The sequence below is a fragment of the Rutidosis leptorrhynchoides genome, chromosome 4 (assembly GCF_046630445.1).
Source record: "Rutidosis leptorrhynchoides isolate AG116_Rl617_1_P2 chromosome 4, CSIRO_AGI_Rlap_v1, whole genome shotgun sequence".
NCBI lineage: Eukaryota > Viridiplantae > Streptophyta > Magnoliopsida > Asterales > Asteraceae > Rutidosis > Rutidosis leptorrhynchoides.
Genome location: NC_092336.1, coordinates 558,160,982 through 558,169,846, shown reverse-complemented (window position 1 = coordinate 558,169,846; position 8,865 = coordinate 558,160,982). Strand labels below are relative to the sequence as shown.

At 36.4% G+C, this 8,865-nt stretch overlaps 1 pseudogene; it reads left to right on the top strand.

Moving 5' to 3' along the window:
• The first annotated feature begins 2,620 nt into the window (after positions 1 to 2,620).
• Positions 2,621 to 6,769, top strand: LOC139842711 (ABC transporter G family member 1-like; annotated as a pseudogene).
• The last annotated feature ends 2,096 nt before the right edge of the window (positions 6,770 to 8,865 follow it).

The following is an 8,865-nucleotide window of genomic DNA, read 5'->3' as shown; positions in this document are numbered from 1 at the left end:
AGTTGGGGTAGTGCGGTTCTCGCACATCTTTATAGAAATTTGTGTAAAGCAGCCACAAACTATGAAGCCAAGGCCATTAATGGTTCGCTACTTTTAGTACAACAGTGGGTGTATGAACGAATTTCATCCCTCGCGCCAATTCTCAAAAATGATGTATGAAAGATTCCAGAGGGCTTGCCACCGAACCAGATTCCACTTATTCCAGCACCCTATGGTTCTAGGTAAGAGATCATTGTAACTTTAAACCTTTAGTTATTGTAACTATATTCATTTGTATGTGTTATTCATATGTAGGTGGCATGGTAAACGGACTAACAAAAATACGCCAGCACATGTATTGTCTACAGTTCGCTCCCTACTTTCGGCGTTAACGCCTAGACAGGTAACACTTGTTTGGTGTGAAACCATAGAAGCTATGTTAAAGTCAAAACATTTAGTAAGTATTATAATATGTTGATGCAGTTTATATGGCAACCCTATGATGATTTGTTTTTCGCCCGACTACCCGAGCAATGCGCAGCTGACAGACCCTTATTGTCATACCGTGGGGCTATTATATTCTGGGCTACTATTGAGACACATCTACTCGATCGGGTCTGTAGGCAGTTTGGATGGGGTCAGCCAATTCCAGGCGTTGAACACTTGCTTCCCGCTCAGACGCATCATCATTTGCACAAAAAAAACCTTTGCATGAAAAGAAGTGTTGATATGAGGACTAGTGCCCCCCAGGCCACGTACATCGCACAATGGATTGACCGAGCCAACCGTATATTTGTTGGTAGAGATGGTGGGGGTGTTAGTAGGGATTACTATGACTGGTACAAGGCTCGCACTGTTGTGCACATTACAGATCCAGGAACCGACGAGGGTACCAACACATATCCTAATTGGGCAGGGACTACCAATGTCTATGTAAGTTAACAAATGTGTGATATTTTAATTATTTATAAACAATAACCTCACGATCGATAATATTGGTTTACTTTTAACTATATACAGGAGGAAGAGCTTTGGAGGATGCAAGATATGACATTTGCACAAATGCAACCAAACAGTCAACCTAACCCGCAAGCATTTTATGACATGCCACATAACCTACTTTCATACTTGCATCACCAACAGCCAGGTGCTCCATTTGAATACTATCCGTCACAAAACTTTGAGTTCCCGGCTTATGATTACGGTGGTCAGGCGCATTATCATGATCCTCGCCAAACCTATCCTAACCCCCAAGACACATACATCACCCCTCGAAACACATACACTACCCATCAAAACGTCTACAATACCTATCAGAACGTCTTCAACAGCCCTCTAAACATATACAATACCCTGTTGAACACGCATCTTGGATCATCCTCTCGGAACCCTCAAGAAACATATCATGGATCTTCCTCTCGGACCCCTATCCGACCATATGTAGGTGCCTCGTCCTCTCGAAGCCCTCTTGACGTGAGTGTTTCTGATTACCAACTTGAGGATGAGCCTGTCGAGGATTTAACCACGGGCGATGATGAAAACCGGTAACAAGTACCGCGGAGGAGTCAAAGGCAAACACAACCAACAAGGTGTGGAACCGGTCATCACCTACGATATATACGTGGGGGACGTCATGGTCATTGATTAGTTGTATTTAATTATATTTGTTGTAATGTTTATCTTTTGAACTTTTTTTAATAAATCGGTTGTGTTTGTGATATACATTTAGTATCGTTTTTAAACAAATCTAACAAGTAGTTTGATTTAAATAACAATAACAACATATAACAATAGATTATTTAAAACAACAATAACAATAGTTTATTTTAAACAACAACAACAACACAATTCTCTACGTAGATCCACCGTCTTTAAAGAACACCTTAATTAACGCCTTGCGTGTAATGTTAAGGATTTTAACCTTCACACCAGGGCAAAAGATAGAACAGTTTTGTAGCACCAGAACAGCTCCCTCACGTATGCCTTTTACACCTTCATACTTCCCATGTACACCATCGATGACCTTGCTAGATATTGTTCCTCGAATAGTACCCGTAGTGTCCTATTAAACATAAATGAATATAGTTACATTAACCAGTTTTAGTCAACGCAATACAATTAGGAAAATATACATAAGTTAGTGATGTAAACTCACTTTGAGCGTTACAGACAGATCACCGACACAATTTTTCTCACAAGTCTTAACAACACCAACAACTTGATCAGCTGGTAAAAATCTACGTTGTCTCAAAATGCTTGCTATATCAGATCTACCTGCACTTACAACAATACACATAAACTGTTGGGTTATGGTTTCAAGAATGAGTATACAATTTTGTTGTTTACCTCCGTACGAATATGCAAACTCCATCGCGCGTAGCCACGGGTCCAGTGTAAACGAATCATCCGCTTCAGGTCTGTTGATTATTTCCCTTACAAAATCTTGCGTAGACATGTCATCCACAACGTTATTCTCGTTATTTCGAAGTTCATACGCATCTTGGAAAACACCGTCCAGGGATTCGGTAGGATATTTTGTTCTTTTTGTTAGACCCGGAACCGCGAAGAACAGGTCGTTGTGGTGAAATAGGTTGCTTTTGTTTTTGACGGTTAAGTTGGGGGGTCTCTAAAGGTCGGGGGAATGGTGGCGACTCAGTGGGCACCAATATGGTTTGAGTGGGTTTTGAAACTGATACAGATTGAGTGAGATCGGAATCATCAATATCAAGTAGGTATTCCCTTCCATCGTTCTCATCATTGGCCATTTTTTTAGAATGTGATTTTGTGTTTCTTTTAGTTTTCAACTGCTCAATTCAGTGAAAATTAAAACTCAGTTTGAGGTGTTTGAAATGTGGTTGTGTTGTATGTGATGTTGTTATTGAGAATGAAGTTTCAACTGGTATAAATAGATATACAAAAGCATAGATTACGACCTGCAAAAGCAAGATTCGGGTTAAAAGTGAACAAAAAAAGGCAGGAACAAAACCGAAGTTTGAAACTTCGGTTTTGCTGAAAAGCCTGCAAAACCGAAGTTTCAAACTTCGGTTTAGGGCACGGGTGGCTAACCTAGTACACATGTCTACCAAGTCACTGTGGAAATGCATAAAGTATCAAAACCGAACTTCCAAACTTCGGGTTTGACCAAAACCGAACTTTGGAAGTTCGGTTTTACCATTTTCCAAACGATTTTGATACAGTTTCCATTTTTGAAAGTCTGATTAAAAAAATTACTATTTTTTAAAAAAAATCCTATATATTTCGGTACTTTTTTTATATAAATTTTGCGTTCCACCTTCGATCTTTTGCATTGCTAGTTTGGTTCATAACAATGGCATATGTCCTGAACCCGTTGAAGAAAGAGGACCATGTGGCATTAAAACTGAAAGGTGTAGTGGGGCCTACTTGATATGGGAGGATCTTGGAGTAACTGTTTCAAGCTCAAATTGGACTGCAAAAAATGATGAAAGTAAATCCTTACTTAATGGTGTCACTGGTTATGCTAAACCAGGAGAAATTGTTGCCATTATGGGTCCTTGTGGTTGTGGCAAGTCCACACTTCTTGATTCTTTAGCAGGTACATATAACTCATTTCTCCATTTATATTTGCATGTTTTGTTAGAAAACTGGATATGAGAATTGATAATCTGGACTTTCTCTATAAAGTATTTCGACCCGAGTGATTTGTCTAGGTTCCCTAAATTTTTACAGAAATATGACAAGAAGAAAAATTTGTATTTTGGCACTGAAATCACAAAATTCGATACTCGAGAGTTTGTGTGTTTTTCTATCTATTTTCATATGAAAGCAAGACTGTCAAAATATAAATATGTTACTGTTGGCGGTTGAAATGAAATGGTGTAACCCTTCAATTTTGGCGTGAAAAATTGTTACCCACGTATGTGTAAGTGTTGGTCGGAAAAGTCGTTTGGGATCAACTTTTGATAACACAACTTTTGAACCACGCAAAGGGGGGCGACCTCGTGACGGTATCAAGTTAACTCTTACGTGCATGTACTTCACACTTTCATAACTTGTTATTAAGTACGTATAACATGACTACCCTTGCTTTTTCTAATAAATCACAGCTACTTAAAAGAATTGTTAGATACAATAAAATCACCAATATGTTTAACATATTGTACGCAACAATACATATATCATTATATTTATATATTTTGTGTGTACATTTGCAGGACGGTTAGCTTCAAACGTAAGGCACACTGGACGAGTTCTAGTTAATGGACGTAAGCAAAGGCTTACATTTGGCACTTTGGTATGTGATTAACCTTTTTACTTTCATTGTTAGGATACAATCACATACAAATATGCGATCCTAATTAGACGTATTTAAAAAAACTGCAGGCATATATGACTCAAGAACCAGTTTTAACTTGGACTTTAACTGTTAAAGAAACCGTTTACTACTCAGCAGAACTTCAACTACCTAAATTGATGCCAAAATCAGAGAAAAAAGCGAGAGCAGATAAAATTATAAAAGATATGGGGCTACGAGATACTATGAACACAAGAATAGGAGGATGGGGGATAAAAGGAATTAGTGGTGGCCAAAAGCGGCGTTTAAGTATCTGCGTAGAACTTTTGACACACCCCAAACTTCTATTGCTTGATGAGCCTACGAGCGGTCTTGATAGTGCAGCATCATATTATGTTATGAACCAAATTGTCAAGCTCACTCAGTTATACGGGATGACGGTTTTAGCAGCAATCCATCAGCCTAGCAGCCAAATTTTTGGACTTTTTAACAATCTTTGTCTTCTATCTTTGGGGAAGACAGTATATTTTGGTCCTACTCCTGCAACAAATCAGGTTATCTTCATGTAATATGATCATGACCAACATTTTTGTTATCAACTGTACCTTATGATTGCATGTAAATAACTACTTTTTCATCATTATCAGTTCTTTGCTGTAAATGGTTTTGCTTGTCCAAATCTACAAAGTCCTGCAGATCACTACCTCATGACAATCAACCCAGATTTTGATGTGGTATGTTGTATTTGGTCAATATTTGCTATTAGTAACTATAAAAAGATCAGAAAAAGCTTGTGGTCCTTACAAGAACATAACATGTTTTGTCAATTTTGAAAGACATCAACTCTTCTTTTTTGTAAAAGTTTTGATCTTTTTGCATCAGAGTTCTGTTTGATGTTGATTGACTGATTCAGATGTTCATGTTTTCTAACTATCGGGACACTGTTGGTGAAAAAATTCCTGCTGAGCAAGTAATCGTTGCATTAGCTGAATCCTACAAGTCATCACAGATATATATGGATGTCAAAAATGAAATACATGTTATATGTAGAAAGGTACATGATACTCACTATGTTCTGTCACACAACTAACTTTAATTACATACAGTTCATCTTAAGAAAATGTTATTACTTTTGAAGGAAGGGGATCTAGTTGAGATAAAACGAAGCCTGCAACCCAGTTTCGTTACACAGTGTTTAGTACTCTCACAATGATCATTCATAAACATGTATCGCGATCTTGGATTCTATTGGTTGCGACTTGGTATATATATTGCCCTCGGCATTGCACTTGGTACAGTGTTTTACCAGATTGGTTACAGCTTTGGCTCAATAAAGGTAAGATTTTACATTAAAGTTCTGAAATTATCTATAAGTCCGTTTTGTTAATGCCGACTACATATAATTGTGTGTGTGTGTTTGCTGTTCTAAAAATAAGGGTGTCCTCTTATTATAAATCATCTATCTATCAGCTGCAGTAAGTATATATCAAGACTAATTTGTTCTGCGTTTAAATGACACAGGCTAGGGTTTCACTGATCATGTTTGTTTCTACGTTCTTGACCATTTTAGCCATTGGTGGGTTTCCTTCATTTGTGGAGGAAATTAAGGTTAACTAATGTACCTTAAGTAGTTATGATTTATAAAATGTGCTTATACAATTTTTTTAATTGTAACAAGTATAGTGTGACTACATCTATGTAGGTTTTTCAATGGGAGCGATTAAACGGTCACTATGGAGTTGGATCGTTTGTTATGAGTCATGCAATCTCTTCGGCGCCATACCTACTTGTCATCTCTTTAATCCCAGGATCAATAGCATACGCGCTCATGGGACTTCAAAAAGGGATCAAACAAATCATCTTTTTCGAATTAGTCCTATTTGTTTCAATGTTACTCGTCGAATGTTTAATGATGATTGTCGCCTGCGTTGTGCCAAATTTGCTCATGGGTATCATATCTGGTGCTGGAATACAAGGGTTGATGATACTAGCTGCGGGGTTTTTTCGGTTACCAAACGATTTACCTCATGTTTTCTGGAAATACCCAATGTACTATATTTCATTCCAGCCAATGGGGCTTTGCCTCATTGGTAACCATGCTTGCATGGTTTTCGAGGAGACCCGGGTTCGAGTCTCACCAGGGGGTTTTCCCCACCTGCCCGTTTGGATGGTGGCGGTTTCCTCCTGGAAAGTGCGATGAGATGCGATCTAACCACTAACCGTGCGATGAAAACTAACATGCCTTTCAAAAAAAAAAAAAAAACTATATTTCATTCCATAAGTATGCATTACAAGGACTTTACAAAAATGAGTTTGAAGGACTTAGGTTCCCAGAGTATATAGGGGGTCCTCCTACTATTAATGGTAAGATGATATTGAAGGATGAATTAGAAATTGAAATGATATATTCAAAGTGGATTGATCTAGGAATCTTGTTTGGTATGGTGGTTATTTACAGGATAATACTCTTTTGTACCATAAAAGCATTAGAGAGGATGAGGAAATAAAGTTTAATGACTTTGAACATGTGACCTGTACACTTTCTTTTTCTAAAATGCATTGAATGTGTTCTTATATATGTTGAATATGAAGTTCTACTTACATGTAATGTATGTACAATATATACTCCGTATATGTGAAATATGAACATGAATGTACATGATCATATTGATTTATGGGACCATAAAGTATCATAAGATGCACATCAATATTGTTATTCGTAGGTTATTAAAAAATGCTTTCAACTGTAATTGCTCAAATTTTAAGACCGTAGACGTGTGATTAAATTACCTGTTCATATTAAAAGCAGGCGGAGTAATTATTAACCAGAAACCGAACACCACAATTGACACCTTACCTAAAATCATAATTTGCATTAAAACTGAAAACTGAGATGTTTCCCCACTCTTACTCCCTTTCTTAAAATCACAATCTCTACATTAAACTTGAATGTGTAGAATGACACTGCTCTCGGCCATTTATGAGATACGAATTTTCCCACAATAATTAATACATATAATCAAAACTGAAAGGCTTGGTACAAGGTTCAGGTGACACGTGGTTGTTTCGGATATGCTATCTAGTTCGGTATTACTATTACGAACAGTCAAACATCACATTAACCCAATGATGAAAATTGAATATTAACAATGAGGGAGCCAAAATAACTCAATCAAAACATGTAGTCTCTTAAACATAAAACATCCACAAAGTTTAAGTAGAATGATTGATGGCGGACAAAGAAAAAAGCTACCCCACTCAACTCTACAACCATTAAAGCCATTAAACTCATCAATTACAAACTCTAATCAAATGTATATAGTATAGTTACAGAAAAAAATACAACTAACATGCTGTTAGGAAATCTATGTGAGCCCTAACAAGAACTTGATAACTCTAGTTATCAACCCACCGTGCAACAAACAAATAATCAACAAAACAAATAAAGATAAGAACAAGAAACGTAAAGAACAAGGAATTAATGTGGTTATGTCCAATCGTTTAATTCAAACGAATTGTTTAAAACAAAGAGAATTTTATTAGTAATTTCGTAGGTACAGTTTAGGGTTACATAAGGGTCCATAAATAGGCATAAAATAAAAAGAAAACTACTTAAAGAGCAAGAAAACGCGTTCTTCTCGTCAGACTCCCGGATAAGCTTAAGTCGCGCCGTGACTGGAGGAGCCGCGGCTTAAAGCATGATTTCGAATCTGCCAGCATTGCAACCTTCGAACCTCAATCCAAGTGTTAAGCCATGGCACGCCTTAATGAGTCACGGCGTGCCTTAACACTAAAACGCACTTTTTCTTGTTGTTTTGATATCATTCACACATCCAACAGATGCTATATAACAACCATAGGCGGAACTATGCATAGACCAAAGAGGGCTTTGGCCACTCCACTTGTTTGGGGTACTAGGTTAAATATATTGTCTTTTAAGGGTTACTATTTGTATGTTCTAACAATATTATATGTTCTAGTGAATATGTTGGCCTCTCTAATCTTTTTTACTGTAGAGTCATAAATAGCTCTTCACCTTTTATAAGCCCTGTAAATTAGTTCAAAAATTATTTTCTTTTATAGTTTTTAAGGATATACTTGATGGATAACATGTACTGTATTTATCATCAGCTAGCCATCAGGTTCTTTTGTGTAGTCAAACTCCCACTGATCCAAACAAGTTCAAGATTTTACTATAGGATGGGCATTTACAGACGTCAATATTCTTATCAAAATTAATTTTTATCTATTTTAAAATTCACATTGTCCCCGGCCCTCCAAAAAACAATGTTCAAGTTCGCCATTAATAACAACTAAATCTAATCAAAATTATATCAAATAAGTTTTAACGATGAAATACAATGAACAATATGTATATAGTATAATTAATATTAGTTAATAAAATTTAAAATAATATGTAATAACAATAAGATATACAAAATAATACCGTTCATTGATGATCAAATACACAAGAGTTGAAATTGAAGAAGAAACCAAAATTAGAAAACTAGATTTTTAACGAAAAGTCAAAAACAACAAGTTGATCTAATAGGATTTTGTAATAATTCAATAACAATTTAATTATAACATTTAATAACCAAAATATTTGATAA